The sequence below is a fragment of the Accipiter gentilis genome, chromosome 34, assembly GCF_929443795.1.
Source record: "Accipiter gentilis chromosome 34, bAccGen1.1, whole genome shotgun sequence".
NCBI classification, from domain to species: domain Eukaryota; kingdom Metazoa; phylum Chordata; class Aves; order Accipitriformes; family Accipitridae; genus Astur; species Astur gentilis.
This window is the reverse complement of record NC_064913.1, coordinates 6497604-6516287: the sequence shown is the minus strand read 5'-3', so window position 1 is coordinate 6516287 and position 18684 is coordinate 6497604. Positions and strand designations below refer to the sequence as shown.

Here is an 18684-nt window from a genome sequence, read left to right as displayed (position 1 = left end):
GTATTTTGAAAAAAATGGAGTTGTGGCCATTTATTAATTGCTTCACATATTGAAACAGAAATTGTCATACATTATGAACTTTACAGTCCTTAATCATATGCATATTCTAATATTTTATGGGCTTAATTTGCTCAACATAAACTTTTTACTGTGAGTAACATTGATTTTGTTGAAGCCTCAAATAAGTCACAGAACAGATCTGAGGATTAGTTTAGAAGGGATTTAAAGCACACACTGTGAATCCCTATACAACCACCACTTAAAACACTATCCGTTCAGGCCCAGATGGATTGCTATGGCAACAGAATCCCAAATACCAGGTTTGTAACTAACAAAAATGTAAATTATTGATGAACTCAGAGTTGTCTCTCTTGGACACCCTCCTATTCAAATACCAAACCGTATGGTTCGAGTACAGAGAAAAGGTTGATATGCAATTTCCCCAGCCCAGTGAGCACTAATCCCAAAGGATTTCATTAAATCTTTTGGCTTAAATTTTTATTCTTGGAACAGCAGTCAGCAAGCAGGGATTACATTAAAACAGGCACTATTGAGGTCATTACTGCCTGAATTCATGCCTGTAATATAACAAAAGAGAAACTAATTTTAAATACACCTCCACCAAAAAAAAACCCTGAAGAGCACTCCTCTAAGTTACCACATATTAGACGACAGCACTCTTCCCCTCACACCTATCACCCCGTCTCCTTGCCAGTAAGAAATGATGGAGAACAGTACAGAATAGTATAAAGCAATACACATATTATTTGATAAAGAGGTACACATATCATGGTAGAGGTGATTGTGCACAAACAAGTGAGTTGCAGAATAATGAATGAAAGGAGGCTCAGTAGTCTGATATTCTGTAAATCGAAATCCAGAATAAAAAGTTCTCTAGCAAATAAGCAAACCAGGAAAAAAGTACTTATTGTCATCTTTATTGCAAATTTCATGAAAAGTCTGATAAGGGAATAAATATTGGTGGGAAAGCTAAGCACTTCTATGGACCCCCCTTCCTGGAAAGCCTCTCAGACTGTATATGGAATGCAAATAACACAGTGAGTGCCACACAAAAATACACCCACCGGCTCTCACATTTTGGACTGCAACAGTCCAGAGGGTTTTAAAACAACTTAAGGCTTTAAAAAAATAATATATATATTCTCAGATGTGTGCCTTCCATTAGGTGTCAGCATACAGAGAAGCGATATGTCAAGCTTCTGCCTCTAAGAGCTTGTTACCAGATCCTCTGTCCTCTCAGAACTAGGAGAAGAAAACAGGACAGGGAGTAAGTTTGTGGAAATGGATACACATGGATGCATGCTGTGGGTTTTCCTGAGGGAAAGGAAACAACTGTTGAAACAGGAAGTGAAAGAGAAAAGATAAACAAAGACAAGGAGCCATTTTTTAAGACAAGAGAGAATTTTAGAGCAACAGAATTAAAAAAATGACGCTGGTTGTACCACATACTTCCTGGTGGGGCAGGAGAAATTCTCCCATCCTCATTCATACACTTCAGCATTTATTTAGCACAGTATGTAAAGACAGAATACCTATATAAGGGAGCTGCCATTTGGACAGCCATTTAAGTTTACAGATATTAACTAGATTGCAAGATTTTTTAGGTCTTGACATACAACATTTAAATATTTCAGCCTACAATTTAGCAGAGTACATATGCACTGTCACTTGTGGCCACTAGTGGTAAAAACAGTGTTTAGACCCTGCTTCCTCTGCCTATTCAGTCTATGGCTCAGCCATCCCCACCCTATGAGCCATGTGGTTAAAGTAGAACACGGTTTTCAGCTTCAGGGTTTTCTCTGCTCAGTGAAGGACTCTGTTTATAGCAGAATTTGTCTCTGGGAGTACTTTTTACAATATTTGCAATGAAGCTGCCTTTTTTGGCCCCTTCACTTGTATTTAGTTACCTGCTGCCTAATGTTCAAAGATGCTGCTCACCTGTGTCTTCCTCAAAATTTGAGTTCTTAGCAGATTAAAGATCCAAGGGTTTCAACTCCATGGAGGCTCTGTGCTCCTTTTTCCATAGGAAACTGGCTAGTCTTTTCTTGCTTATACTCCACACCTCCATCTGACATACTGTGTTTCTCCTACACACAACTCATTCACAGGCTAAACAGTAGCAACTAACCCTCAGTAAGTGGTAGCTGCTCCTCACATGCCCCTGCACCTCTCTCCCAGCTATGTGATGCTTCTCACATTCTCAGCTTCTGTTTCTCCTACTAGCACTTCCCGGAATATGCCTTGCTGTCCTCCTTGGTTCTCAGTCCTGGTGGATTCAGATCTCCTGTTGCTCATCAACATCCTTTTCCAGGTTCTGCTTTATCCTCACACTTGGCTTGATGCTAAAAGAGACATCCACTCTGATATTTCAATCAACCACACTTAGGTCAGCATCCTAACTTCCTGATCAATAAACAATCATATGAATCAGTGGGCACTAAAAGATTCTCCTTTCATGAAAGAAAACCTATTAACGGTGATAATACAGCCAGTGACAATACAGTCACAAATGGGTACCTGAATGAACTTAGGTTCTTATGACAACTCTTGGCCATACACACGAATGCCAAAGGATTATCAGAATTTTGGGCAGTGCTAGCATTCCCCCCAGTATCTGTCCAGGAAAATATATGGCTTTTCCTCTACTAACAGCCATTTCACAGTGAAACTACTGTAATCCTGCTGTATAAATGGGATGTCAGATGTGCCAGAGATGTGGATGTACACCAAATGTGGCACAGACTCCCAGGAAATCTTTGCATATGACAGACCATTAAAGTAGACAAGTTGCATGTGTTCACACCATATAGGGACACTTCAACCACTTTGCTGCATCTGCCATCTAGCAACTGTGGAGCTACTCCAGGAAGAATCTTCACAGTGCATAGCTTGCCATTCCTGCTTTGTGATTGCTGGGTATGTCTCAGCCATTTTCTTAGAAAACAGTAGAATTTTCAAACTTTACATGAAGCCCACATTTTTCCGTTTGTCAATACGAACACATGAGGATACTGCAGACATTTATTAGTAATAAAAAGCTCTAAAAACTTTATACATCAGAGTGTAACTTCACTTTCCTATGTGAAAGTTTTCAAGGCTTCTGCTGAAACAACCAGCACTCCTGACGTGGCATTTCAGCAAATTTAATTCCAAATATTTTCAGGCTTTCCTAGACCAAAAGATAAAGAGCTACTATTATTTTCTGAGCCATTTTAGAAATATGAAATACAGTTCTCCATAAGTTCCTTTACAACACTATTTAGACTAGATTTCTTGGATTATATGAAATGGTAAGAAAACAGTTCCTAGCAAAACTGGTTTTAGAAGTCATATTTAGGTTGCTTGTTACAGCTACAGACCAAGATTTATCTAGAAGCACAGTGAAGGTTTTTAATCAGTCTCCCAAATACTTCCTAGAAAGATAACATAGATCTTTACATCAATAGCTAGTGTATTTTATGGAACTAACACACGCCATCTAACTGTAAACACTTTGAAGAACTTCAGGACTTTCAATACACACTCAGCTGCATTCCAGTGCTTGGAGATTCAAAATCTAATTGCTTTTATCACAGGACCAAAGAACCTCCTGCAATATCCACTGCAGGAAGTGATTATACTTTACATAACGCTGCTGATCTTTTTGTTCTGGAAGTTTGGCGTGAGGTTTTTTAAATTTATTTCTCAATTTTGCTTTACAAAAATGCACTAACATGGGCAAGCACTTCACCCATAAAACCTGATACTGAGTACCAGCACCTCAGCAGATTAAGCAGTGTAATCTATGGATGAGTTGTTCTAATAACCTTTCTAAATTAAAGAGACTTACAGTGGCAACAACTTCAATATTTGCTGGCCATTTAAATGCATCCCTTCAAAGATAACTTTTTAAAGTAAGAGAAAATCCTAAACAGACTTATTCTGAGGTTCACCTGGATATGTACACTAAAAGATGGCAATTCACCACTGGTATAATGTTAGCCCACATTTTCTCTAATATATTGTAAGTTTTATTCATGTTGTTGTTTTAGTTCTCCTAAAGAAAATTATTAAAAAGAAATATGAAAGTCTACCAAGTCTAAATAGAGAGAAAACCAAGTTACTGCCTACCCCTTCCTTTACTAATCCAAGAAGTAAAAGCCTACATACCGCTCAGATTTCTGGTAAGCCTCCAAAGAAATCCTATAAAACCAGGTACATCAATTTCTGAAGCAGCTATCCATGATCTCATTCATTTTAATGTTGCTTGCTCTGCACCCACCATGCAGTATCTTTGTGTACACCAACTGCTCGCTGTTCCCCTACACCTTTCTCTAACTATCTGGGGACTTCATATACCAAGAGCATTGTTTTGAACCTTCATGTGAAATTTCACTACTCTCATGGTCACAGTAGGCTTTTCTTTTTTGTTGAACCACATTTTAAACTAATAAGAGAATTAAATGTCATCAACTTAAATGAAGATTTTTCTTTACAAGAAGAGATGATACATTGTACCTTTCTGTGGTCAGCAGCAGCAAAGAATGAAAAGCTCAAAATTAATGACCAAACTGGAAAGCACTGATCTTTTGTAGTGGTACTAGAATTTATTAATAACAGGATCACTAAATAAAGTAACCATACTTGAAGATTTTAAAGGTTTCTTTCCAGTTACAACATATAATACTTTATTAATTCATTTACCAAAAAAAATATTTCTAATCACTCTATTATGGTTTAGCATTAAATTAACTTTATCATAAGAAACAGCAAGCAGTTATGCCATCATTGGTGGAAATACTTTACAACCTTATGGCTAGACAATTAGGATGTCAAAATCATGAGCAATTAGTTAAAAATCCCAAAATGTTTGCAGCCTTCTAATTATTTATGTTAAAAAACTAACTGTGGTATTTCTGTCTGATACATTTGTCACAAGAATGGATTACTATTATAAGTCTGTCGTATAAACATCACAGTCTGTTGGAAAATACGAATCCATCTTGTACCATGTTATTTGTCTTCCTCAGCGTATTAGAATATTAGCCCTCCTTACAGTTAGTAAAAAAAACCCTTAAGCAACTGTTAAAAATCGCATTTTGATAAGTTACAGTTCTATAGTGCAAAGATCTAAAGAAACAAAAATTTAAATGGATTAGCATGAAAATAACAGGATTTGTTGAGATGCTGCTGAAAAATTAGAGAACTGAACAGACCAGGTTTTGTAAAACTGTTATATTCACATTTGCCACATTCGTCACATCTGTCACAGTCTACTCCTGACACTGTCAAGTGTCTTTCTTATTTAGTACTGTCCAGAATTTCATTTTTTCAGTGACTGTCATTGTAGCAGACAGCAGTGTCTCCTGGAAGGGGCAGCTTATAGCACCATTACAGAAGTAAAAAAGAGATGTGCTGATCAGTATCACTGGTCCTCAAACACAAGTAAGGAGATGATGTCCTGGTTTCAGCTGGGATAGAGTTAACTGTCTTCCTAGTAGCTGGTATGTTTTGAGTTCAGCATGCCAAGAACATTGGTAACACTGATGTTTTCAGTTGTTGCTCAGTAGTGTTTAGACTATAGTCAAGGATTCTTCAGCTTCTCATGCCCAGCCAGGGCACAAGAAGTTGGCACAGGACACAACCAAGGCACCTGACCCAAACTGGCCAACGGTGTATTCCATACCATGGGACATCACATCTAGTTTAGGAACTGGGAGGTGGGGGCAGGGAATCGCTTCTCAGGGACTAGCTGGGTGTCGGTCGGCGGGTGGTGAGCTATTGCCCTGCGCATCATTTGTACATTCCAATCCTTTTCTTACTACTGTTGTCAGTTTATTAGTGTTATCAGTATCATTAATAGTTTCTTCTTTTCTGTTCTATTAAACCGTTCTTATCTCAACCCAGGAGTTTTACTTCTTTTTTCCCGATTTTCTCCCCCATCCCACTGGATGGGGGGGAGTGAGTGAGCGGCTGCGTGGTGCTTAGTTGCTGGCTGGGGTTAAACCATGACAGATGACCACTCAGCAGATCTTTCTGGTTCTTCAGTGGTTTTTTTCCTTTTACCTAAACACAGAGGAGCAATCACACAGACACCAACAAATAAACCAAACCAAACAAAAAAATAGTAGACAGAAGCAGTGTCTGGGTATAAAATACATGAATGCCAAGAGCAATGCAAACTGGAGTTTACAGTCAGGCTACAACTTGCTGAAGAAACATCTAACTTAAATGACAAGAGTGAAACTTGAGTGACAAATGACAACAGCCTGTGAAAAGTACTGGGTGGGTATGTAAGGGGCCATGGTTGCAAATGCTACCTTGATTCTCAGAAGCTGCAAAGCCAACTCAGCAGTAGCTGCACAGTTCAGTAGAAATATCTCATACTCCTGAGGTAAATGGTCATCAGCCTGGCTAGCTGTGCAAGGGAGAGAATATACTCATCAGAGCTCTTAACCAAGCACAGGTGATGATGTAGTGTGACTAAGTCATGCTACTTTCCATAATTAGTGGCACACAGTTAACATAATACCTGGCAACCTTGGCCTCCTTCCCTGGTCAACAAATTGGGTTGGGCTGGGATCTAAAGTAAATTTCATCTCCACACTTATGGGAAGCACAGTAAAAGTTTTAACTAGCCTATTCCTACTGGGATTTGGGTCTAAATTCATAATTGTATAACATCATCTAGAGATACTATTTCAGTACCTTAAAACATTTCTTTACACACTATGTACATACTCCTGACAAATGCATCTGATTTTGCAGTCCTAGAGATGAAACTTTGAAGCATCATGATTTTTTTCATCTTGAAACTACAAGCAAAAACCTAGAGATGGGGGAATTCTGGCAGACCTTTTAATCACAGGTGTCACCCTGGGCTGTGACAGAAGAGCTTAACAGCCAATCCTTGCAGATTACATGCAAAGATACTATTACAAAAAGCAGGATAAAAGACAAGTGGTGGTTTTGCAAGTCTCCATAAAGAAAAAAAGGAAGCATCAAGTCCACATTCAGCAAATCTGGTAGCCTAATCAAAAAGTAGCACATCAGACATTGAAGAGTGTCGAGGTACAGATGGCTAGGAACATTAGAAGAAGTAGTTATCATTATTGTTCCTTACATAGTTGAGTAAAGAAAAGACATGTTGATATTGTATTTGGCTATAAAATGAACTTCCTCAGCTAGATATTGCCAGAAGGAATCTAATGGCAATGTCTATTTAGTGAAAATCAAATAATTACCTTGTAATTACCATCTCATGTGTCACATTTAATGTTAGCATCTCTGAATCAAGGAAAATTCAAGAAAGGTCTATTTGAAATCCCTAAAAAACCCATATGGCAAATATTTTAATTGGGCTACTTTTGCTAATGAAGCTAAGTATTCCACATAGCAATACTTCTCCCACTTCGTAGAGCCAAATGTTAACATAAACCGCCCTTTAATTTAATCTTCCTATCAATCTTGAGGAAACCTGTTTAATTTTTGATTATTAGATTCTCTGAAATAACGCTTGTTCAGACCAAACTTTAGCCACTTCATAAAAACTACTGATTTGCACTCAAATAGCACACTGGAACAGTTTGAAGGGAAAAACCATGTGTTCTGTCTCAGCTGATGTATAGCGTAATTTTGTGAGATTCTTTCATTGCAATTTGCAAACACATTAGCTAAGACTATAAAACAAAAGCAATCTGTACTACCCATGGCCCAGAAGAGGCAGAAGCAGAAAGTTAGAAAACATAACAAATGTCTGAATCATCTTGAGGCAGGGACATACTCTACCTCAACACAGAACATAATTATCCAAAATGTGCCTCATCTATTTTTCTAACTGACAAAGCAAGCCTGGCCACTGAACACCTAATACTGCAATATATTCTTAAAACAGGCTGTATTAGACATTTAAGGAGGGGCCTAGAGAAGGCAAACTTATGCTAGACTAATTCAGGGGAGCAGCACTGCAGTTAGGTTATGAGACGACTTCTTCTAGTTCCATCCTCAGTTCTGTAGTCAGCTTAGCTCTCGAGGGGGATTTATCTCCCCTTCTTCCTTCTATATCAAACTGCTATAATGCCACAGACCTCACACCAATCCCAAAAGAGGGAAGCTGCTTAACACTGAAACGCTTAAGTTCTCTGCTTCAATGAAGATTTTAGCAGGTCCCACTAAACACGCTTTAAGTTTTTTGTTTGTTTTGTTGTTTGGGTTTTTTTTAAAAAAAGCAGTTGTAAGGGAATACGTTGTGAGTAGGAAGGTACATGTAAATATAGCTTGGGTAAACAATCAGATGAGAGCATAACTGCATTTTTGGATAGGAAGGGACAGCAAAACAGACATTGCTACACAGAATGATTGCTTCAGCATCTCTCAGCATGGATTTGAAACAAATCAAGAAAACACCACATGATGTATCTAAAATTGCATTCCAGCATCTGGCAAAAAGGAAGTATCTGTTAAAGATCATCTAGTTCAAGGAAGCCCTTAATATAAGTTTCTGTGAAAAGAGAACTTGAAATTGCCTGTCAACAAATCAGCAGATGCCCTTTCTGAAGCTGACAGGTGCTTTTTGGCATTAATGTAATGACCGTAAATATTTCCTTGCACAGGGTACAATCAATTGCTTTAATCAATTTCTACTATCACTTATGAAGTATGCAGACGATTTTCTAATCTATGCTTTGCAGTGACATTAAATATGCATGTTCAACATACTCTGGCAAAGCTGACTGTCAGTTTCTTTTCCTTTTGACAAAAAGGACATTTTGCCTATAAGGTTACAGTCCTGTCTCAAGAATAACTGAAGTGTGGGCTCTTAGGCAAAATTAATTCCCTAGAATACAATAACACAATCCACAGCAGCGTCAGTTTTCAGCAAAGCTCTGTGATACATGGAGATTTTAGAATGCAATGTGAAATGTTGCTTTATGAACAGAACAACCTGACAGCTTAAAACAGGAACATTAGGGGTGCATTCAGGTACATGGATATAAATCAATAAATCTAGTACCTCTGTTAACTATTTTCTTAAAGCTCAGTCCATATATTGGAAAATTCAAGACAGTGAGTCTGTATAATATAAGAAACCAGTAAGAGTCAGAGAGAAGGTAAAATACCAAAGAAAATAAATGTCTCCTCCCCTGGCCCTGGTTTCATTTGCTCCTTCCTGATGTGCTGTCTCTCCTTCTTCTCCACCTTCTCCTTAAAGTAAAATAGGCACCAAACATAGTTAATACTTGCCTTTCTCTGCACCTGAACAGTTCCTTTGAGCATACAGTAAGAAACTTCTTTAAAGTACTTTTCTACTGAACCTTGCAACACCCCCAAGAATAGGTAAAAAAGGAGCAGAGAGGTTAAGTTACTCTAACTGCAAAGCAATTCTTGCTTGACACGAAATCCAGATCTACTGTCTTGTAATTTACCCAGTGTTCTCTCATAAATATGAGTTTGCAATGAGATGTAACAAGAGACCAATGTGATTTTTGGTCTTTCAGCTGCTATCTTCCACACATATTACAGATAATACTCTCATCTTGGCCTGTTGAAAAAAATATATCTGCTTTCATTTTTTTGCTTTGCAAATGGGAATATTAAACCATTTGAACAGATCACTGAAAAAGTTAAGAAAGCAAAGCAGACCCTCAGATGGTAGATTTTGAAGAAATGAGGCAGGCAGGTAGTGTTAAAAAAAAAAAAAAAAGTCTGAAAAGAGAGTAGAAAGTATCTAAGTATCTGCAAGATTGAAGTTTGGAGAGTATTTGGCATACAACCAGCACTATAAGCAAGAATAACAGCATAGAACAGAGAAAGAAAGCACTGACTGTATACCAAAAACCCTCTTCTTTTGCCCTAAGTATTTTAAGGGAAATAGTAAAGTTCAGCTATGCGTGAAATTTAAAACTGGACTAGGAAAAGCACAATAAAGTAGGTAGCTGAAATCATTTTACATTAGTTGAACTGAGGACTAGTTGAACTAAATACTTTTTTTACTGTTTTCACCTTTCCCCTCAGTGAATACTAAGCTACTATTGTGGAGGTGAGTGGAATTACTGGAGCTAATACAGGGTTAGAAGTCAAGAACTCTAGAGCCGTAATCCTGGATTGGTCTCTGACTTGCTCTGATACCATGTTTACGTCATTGTTCAGTTTCCCTAGTAATAATGCAGAGACAATAATATCCAACTCATGAAGGAGCTTGGAGGATTAAAGTCTGTACTATTTTGAATAAACACTGCCACTTTTAAGTTTCCTGCAGTACTTATAAGGATCAGACTATAGGACTGGGTCTTAGCTTTTGTCTACAAAAATGCTGACTTCAGTAGGAGAGAACCAAGGCAACCCTGAATGTTTTTAAAAATCTCACCTATGCATTACTAATCTGTTTGCCAGGGGTACTGAATGTTTGCACCTCTAGGACTTTGTTTGATTTCCAGAATTAAATTACAGGACAGTCTATATTCTCTTTTGGCCCTAATGCCTTAGAATTGCTTTTATAGGGCATTATAAACAGAAGAATTTTTATCCCTCTCTTCATTTTTTTCAGCATCTTTGAAGCCACAAGTGCCTCTCACTATTCATCTGTAGAGGGCTCATCACATTTGACTGCCTGGGCGAGGCTGTATTACAACAAAACAACGTTTGATAATATATTTAATGTGGTTCACCTGCCTCTACTACTAATACTACATTTATCCTACTAAATCCCAGAGTAATATCGCTTCAACAGCATAGGAATTATTCAACCAAAAAGTAAATGTATTCTTAAATGAAGTGGTTTAAACAAAGATGAAGCAGTAGTACAGGGCCAAAGGACTGCAAGACTGTTAACAGTATTTTCTGTCAGTTCACAGAAACTTGCTGGATTGCTTAAACATAATAAAGTGAATTCAGTAACAATTCTAAATTGTTCACTGTTCCATATTTCACTCTCACAAAGAATTTTTTTAATTTTTTTTTTTTTTTTTGCTAGTTGCACTTACTCTGTTACATAATTAAAATACTAAGATAAGGAATTTTTATGTTCAGTAGCCCTAAATGAAATCATGATGTATAGGCATGTATCTGTATTTGCAGGCATGTATGCCTTTGTCAGGCTGTATCCACTCACACATACATCCCCCCTTTCCTTAGCCAGTGCCCCCAGAAAACCAAGCTCCAACTCTGTTGCATATAGCTGTTCTGGATTTATTTGGGGATTTTTGGTTACAAATTAAAGTGCACCAAACAATAACTGGATAAAGTCTATACATATGCTTATGACAGACATAAATTATATTCTGTATATGATTAAAAGATTGAGGCAGGAATATTTTCTATGGATAACACAGTGCAGTCACACCAGTATGGATATAAAACTGAATGTGTGAATAAACAACACATTAAAAATCTAATTGTTGTCACTTCTGAATATATAGTAAGGTATAGTCTTTACAATACAATGTCATGTGACAGTACATCACAAAATATATATTATCAAAGGATCACCCATATCTAAGATACTGGCTACAGAGTCTTGAATTACAAAAGGGAAGAGGAGAGATGATCCCAATTGAGATGCCTCCATGGTAGCAGTTAGAGATTTATATCCCTGTGCAAAACCAGTGAGGCCTTTGACACCCTAACCTTCAGTTAGGTCAGTGTACCATTCTGAAATAACAACTGTAACAAACACTATACAATTTATGGCACAAGAATAATGAAAGAAGACGGTATGCTCCAGCATGGATATGGTATGCAGAGACTGAGAGACATTCTTTAACAGGGTTCTAGGTCTTTATTCTGCCTGGATGCCTTCTGAAGTCTTAAGCAATGTAACTAAAATAGAGACTGAAAGATATTGTTATTGATAGTGATAATTACCTTGGCAGGAGGCAAAACGTTGTGCCGCAGGAGTATGGGAACATCTCTTTTGGAAGTCCACTAAATATATAGATTTGGCATATTCTGTACCACAAGGCTGTTTATTAAAAACAGAACTTTACTTAAACAAGTCTTCCAAACATCAATAGAAAACTTCATGTCTGAATTTTCTGATTTAACCTGATAAATACAAATAATAGCTTCCTATTTTTTTCCATTACAGTACCCAGAATGAAGTGGCTAACTCATTTCAAATAATGAAGGAGCCAGAAACAAATTAAATTATCAGCTGTCAGTTATTGCCTGTGCATCAAGAGAGTATATCCATGAGGGAATACTATGCAGAGAAACATGAGTTGGATCTACTCAAACTTGGATACCATATGGCATGGTTTTCTGCGAAGGTAATAGATAGCCCTGCATTGGAGTTGGCAGTCCCGCTAAACCTATCAAAGATGTTGGGATTCCCCCTTGAAGGAGGGCGGCAAAGGGCACATGCTGTCTTAAGATTAAAAAGGCAAGACAAAACAGAGTCAAGTTCAGCTGGGTCAAGAACCTTGCAGGAAGGATTTCAGCCTCTGTGGCCTCCAGGGATAGCACTGAGCTGGCCAGGCTGCTGGCCTTAGCTGGTCCTTAGTACTGAAGACTGACCTGGTCTGAAATTTTTGGTAGAGCATGGAAAAAACCTACTCTCTGAGAATCAAAGTAGCAGGATTACTACAAAAAGTACAGGATCTGACATTTTTTGGCTGGGACAGCCTAATTCATCTTCCTGCTTAGTTCAACCTACCTTGTTTAAAGCAAAGCCAGACAATTCTGTGTGATTTTACAATTTGCTACATAACCAACTCCAAGATAGCAGTACTGCTTTGAAATGACAAAGAATGAAATGAGAAAGTCCCAGACTTCCAATACTTATCAAGGAAGTCTATCAGAACAAGGAAATGAACCACCCAAGAGCATGGAAGGGATTGCTCTGGTTACCAAGCGCAGCCCTCTGCAATCACAGACAACCTTGGAAAAAACCTTAGGTTAGAATGGCCTTGAACAGTCTGCACATTGCCAAGACAACAAGTTGCAGAACACACCCTACTGCTCCTACACACCTTGACACTTTTCATGGGAGGAGCCAAAAGCTACATAAATCTCTAAGCCACTGGAAGGATTTAGGAGAGCTCAAGAACACCCAAATGTCATAAGGCTTTGCAATAACAAAAGAATTTGTTAGGTGAAAATACCCAGAGGGTAGCATGGCAGGGCAAGACCTTTCTACTTCTTCTACTGTATTTTTCTACTATTTGCGGGGTGGAAGGGAAAACGGACCTGTTTGTATTAGCTTTGCCCTTCTACAGCGATCGCGCAAGCTTTTGTGAGTTTTTATTCAGATCAGTGGAAATTAGAGAGCCTGTGTCGCTTCACCGGATTCTACCATGGGTCAGTAAAACTAGTCAGTGCAGTTTTCATACGGCATAACACTGCATCCCAAAGCTTCCTTTGTGCCTTGCACTACCTCTCTTTGTTCCTTTCCCTAGGTAATATTCCTCATAATTTTTATAAGGAGCTAGTGAACTAAATATTTTGCTTGTTGGCTTTACATTTAGCAGGTTAACTTCATTCACTGCTCAGTTCTAAACATATATGCTTCCCCCCAGACCAAGAAACAGCTATTTGCTGTATATTTAGTCAGTTTAATATGATCAGAAGGCGTTTTCCTGTGAGATGCCAAATTCCCTAAACAATAGCTATAGCTTGTGGAGAGGTAAAGACACTTAGCAAGACACTTAAGCACACACTCAACTACTTTTAGTAGTCCGAAAACCTCTGAGACTACTTCTGTACTTAAAGTTAAACGTATGTTTGTATAACTGAATCAATGAACAGCACTCACAGTCAGGCTAGAAGAGAGTCATAGTGGTAAAATTTGGTGAAAAAGACCCAGATGCTTTCTGACAATACATCAACCATACAATTACAGCATTCTAATTATGCTTTGTTGTTCTACTTAGAGATGATTACAGTTTGATTTTTGATGGCTGCATGTTAATTTAATTCTGTACGTGGACCAAGCATGCCCTGAGACAGGTAATCTATCTCAAGTATTATTATCTTGCACCACCAGACATAGTTTTCACACGAGACAAACACATTAGTTTCTGCATGCTTTTGTCTCATCTTGAAATTAATTCCATTCCCAGTATGTCAGTAAGAGGCGAAAAAACAAACGCCAAAATTCCTATAACACTACTGTGCAGCAGAGGCCGGATCATCTCCTGGATCTTCCTTAACGAGACTGTGAACACCTTATTGTTCACCTTGTCAGTACTGTTTATGTACCTCTTAGGTTTACCATACAGTTTCATTGTTTACTTTTGGCTACACTCCTTGATATCTCAGACTGAATAAAATGTCTTGCTATTGGTCTCTAATGAAATATATACAGATATAGATAGATATACAGATATTTATATAGATAAAAATAAGTGCTTTTAGATTACTTTAGAGATTACTCTCTCTTTTAAAAATGTTGTTAAAATTGTAAGCAGACATGCATCTCAACTAGCATCTAACTCCAAAACTAAAAATGATCCCATATTGTCAAAAGTTAAGTTTTAAAATGTTCTGGAACAATTAATCTTGCTATTTCAAAGAAACAATAGTATCTTTTGAAAGAAAAAAACTTAACTGGGCTTTCCTTAAAAAGTCTTTGTCTTCCACTTTCTCAAGCCAATTATAATTAAATTTAGGTATATTTTTAAAAATAAAACAAATATTACAGAACAGATTCCAATATCCTCAATGGCTTTGTGTGATCCTTCACCTCTAAATTATCTCCATCCATGATATATTACCTTGAGAACTATCCATAGTTCTTTGTCATTGAAATTAACAATGATCTTTAAGGTTCCTTCCAGCCCAAACCATTCTATGATTCCTTGATTCTATCTTACATCTTCTTATACAAGATACATCTTACATCTTCATACACTTCTTACACTTGAAATTAACATCAGCAAAAGAAAAGTATCTGATGTATTAATAGGAAAGTACTTGAGTTATAAAAGACAAGTAAATAATACAGGTGTTACACTTATGTTTGAATCTTCTTACCTATCTGCCTGGAGTACTGTGATCACCTCTGGGGCCCCAGTGTAATAAAGCCATGGACCTGCTGGAGCGAGTCCAGAGGATGGCCACGAAGATGATTGGGGGCTGGAGCACCTCGCCTATGAAGACAGGCTGAGAGAGTTGGGGTTGTTCAGCCTGGACAAGAGAAGGCTCTGGGGAGACCTTAGAGCAGCCTGCCAGTACCTAAAGGGGGCCTGCAGGAAACCTGGAGAGGGACTTTTTACAAGGATTTGTAGTGACAGGTCAAGGGGTAATGGATTTAAACTGAAAGAGGGTAGATTTAGATTAGATGTAAGGAAGAAATTCTTTACCATGAGGGTGGTGAGACACTGGAACAGGTTGCCCAGAGAGGTTGAGGCTACCCCATCCCTGGAATTGTTCAAGGCCAGGCTGGATGGGGCTTCGAGCAACCTGGTCTAGTGGAAGGTGTCCCTGCCCATGGCAGGGGGGTGGGAACTAGATGGTCTTTAAGGTCCCTTCCAGCCCAAACCATTCTACGATTCCTTGATTCTATCTTACATCTTCTATCTTACATCATCTTACATTTCAATTTGAATCTTCAAGGAAATAAACCTACCTGTCAATCCTTTCTTCATCTATAGATGAACTCTTAACTCTAGACTAGTAACCAAATCTGAAGAAACCCTATAAAACTGCATTGCTAGTAAATACCTTTTATTTCTCAAATGCTACTGCTTTACATTTGTCTTGATGATTTGGGGAAGAGACGAAAAGAAGTTAAAATGGTTCTTCTATTCTAGAATTAAGAAGGAAGCAGAGATTCCAAATGTGAAAGAAACTCGCCCTATACGAGGGAAGCCAATGAGAATATTAAAATTCATTAAAACTCATTTCAACCTTAGCAGATCAGATTTGGCAAGTCAGTTCTTTCAGGAAAAAAAAAACACAAAAGTTAGGCTGCCTTTGCTATCAGGTCATTTCTCATTCCTTTCTAAGTAAAAAAGGACATTCTGTAATGAAAACTGTAAATATTCAAATACATGAAAAGCATTTCAAGTAACTAATTTTGATGGGGTATTTTGCTGAGCTGTGCAAACTGGTAGTGAAAAAATGTAATCTTTAATGATTTAAAAATTACTGCATTAACAACTAGAACATTTATTAAGTTTAAGAAAAAAAAATTTATTTAATATAAAATGGCTCCTCCATTCAGTTCTTTCAGCATGTCTTTTCCTATACCATGAAAGTGTATTTGTAATGCTGACACTGATTCCATGAGAATTTTTTTAAATGGAACATTTAAAAAATTTATTGTTATTTGAAAGCAGACATCGCTTTAGACAATCTCGTGTTTTCATTCTCTAGCTACCTACTATATAAGAAATACTATAAATCTTAAAGCCTGAGGAACACTTCACATTTAACCTATTACCTGAAAAGTTGTTGGAGGTAAGGATTGTCCTTTTCGTTTGGGTTTGCACGTTCTCCTCGTACAAGCAAGGTTGGTTCATAATGCAGAGTCTTAGTCACTGCCATAGCAAGAATGCATTCTGTTAGATGATCCTCCTCCTCATTGGCTATCGATTGCCCAAAGACATTCCATTTTCTTTGGATACTTAGCCTTGCACATTACACAGTTTCATGATGTAAAAACGAAAGATTTATGCTCTCTTTAGCTATTAATTTTCTTGATTTTTAAGAAACGGAAGTTTGTATACATTATGATAGAAAAAAAATATTCTTAATTAGCTAATTTGGTTGATTTTTTTTTTAAAGGAAGCTTGGAAAGTGATTTCTATTTTGATTTTGTTGAAAATGAACGCTTTTAGATAAATGTGTTAATAGCACTGACAACACTGCTCAAGGACTGAAAGGACATCTTGTAGTTTGCATAAAGTAAATCGTTCGTTAGTTCTCTGCAAGGTCAGTTTTTACAAGAGATTTATGTTTCGAGGTCAGGACAAAGCTGATGGATTTCATGAAATATGAGATTCCTTTTAAAACAATATAGAGCTATTTTCAGCTCAATGAACATATATTTTGCAATCCCTCTTCCTCCTCCATTCGTCTTCTGACCTACAACCTCCAAATTCCATTTCCTATTTCTGTTCAGTCTGAATGCCCTTGGGTGAAAAGCTGGGACCAAATCAATTTCTTTTACTACAAATCTGTTCTGTCCTCTTTCAGCTCAGTTCCTCTCCTGACCAAGAAGCAATTATTTTCTGGGCCTAATGAATATCACACCTTCTACTTACATATAGTTTTCACTTCACCTCCACCTCTTCTGCTGTCATGTGATATATCAACTTCTTCAATCACTTCAACAGGAGTCATCCTTCTCTTTTGGTCTTTTCTATCTCCTTCCCACCTTCTCTTGACTCTTCTTCTTCCATTTGCCTTCCTTTCTCCTGCTCGCAAGTCAAATCCTTCTTAAACTCTTATTCCTTAATCTATTCCATATCACTTGGTCTCTAATTTTCAGCCCCTTGCAATGCTGTGAAATGCCGCTGTTCTTTTTGAATCTTCTGTCCAGTTTCCAAACCCTCGCCCAATTATTTCCTTCAACTTAATTCTCCTGTTATTTTTACCCCTGTTCTTTGACCTCCTGATCTCTTCTGGTTTTCTGACTCATTGTTTTCAAATTCTAGGCAAAAATGAGGCAATTTCTAGTTCCAGTACTTCTTCTCTGTGATTATATTACTGAGACTATGTCTCAGCTACTGCAATGTAAAAGCGTGGATGCTTCAAAATCCTAGTTCATAATTGCGAGACTTCTGGTCAGCAACATCAATCTACAAAACCAGAAATGTTTGTAGTTCATACTTAGTTTTATCACTGCCAGTGGTTCAGTTCTCCATACAGTAACCACAAGTGATGACAAATGATTTTGCATTTCTCACAGTTTGGTTTTATATTCTTAAATTATTGAAAAATGCCTGACTTCAGAGTATTAAGCACCCTTTTCCAGCAGAAAAAAATGCTGGTTTATATCTGGACATGAAAAAGAACATCATCGTGAACCACTAGACCTTCTGAAAATCACAGCAGATATACAGTAATATATGGGTTTGTTTTTTTTTTTTAATCAAGCAATAGATTTTAGTATGGGTAACAAGTATTTATCACCCTGATAGCACAACTATCTGAAAACACAAAATTCCTTTAGCAGACATAGTACTTCAAGACTGATGCTGTTAGCTCCATGTAACTAGTATCTATCTTAGATGTAAAGATTATAAGCAACCTGCAATTTTGAGTGACCAGAGCAGGCCAACAGGCTGTAAAGGCACACTACAAGGGGATATGAGAGGCAGAACTAACGCTGTGGAGCATTTTTAAGTCTGCAGACATACTTCTCTAGTTAGAGGTCATGTTCACATTAAACTGACCCTGTATAACAATGACAATACAAACATTTCTCTCTTTTTTGTGATACGTAGCACATGGTGGGGAACAGAATCAAACGCACCAAGATATATAACTACATTTTGCCTCTGGACCTTCAAAATGAAAAGTGAACAACCCAACCCAGGCTGCACATTAACCAGTCTTTCATTGAGACTCATGGTGCAATCATATCATCACATATGTCTTAAAATCAAGTGCAGTTCATATTAATTAGCCACAAGCCAACCCAAAGTATCACTCAGTTTTCTTTGCTTGAGTTCAAGAGCACTTGCATTCATATTTGTTCTTGCTTCCCATCTAGGAGCCTTATAGTATTCTTTCTCAAGA

General features: G+C 37.6%; 1 protein-coding gene across 1 annotated transcript in view; it reads right to left on the bottom strand.

Moving 5' to 3' along the window:
- The window catches only part of SYT1 (synaptotagmin 1), a 353854-nt gene that overhangs the window by 231498 nt on the left and 103672 nt on the right, over positions 1-18684 (bottom strand).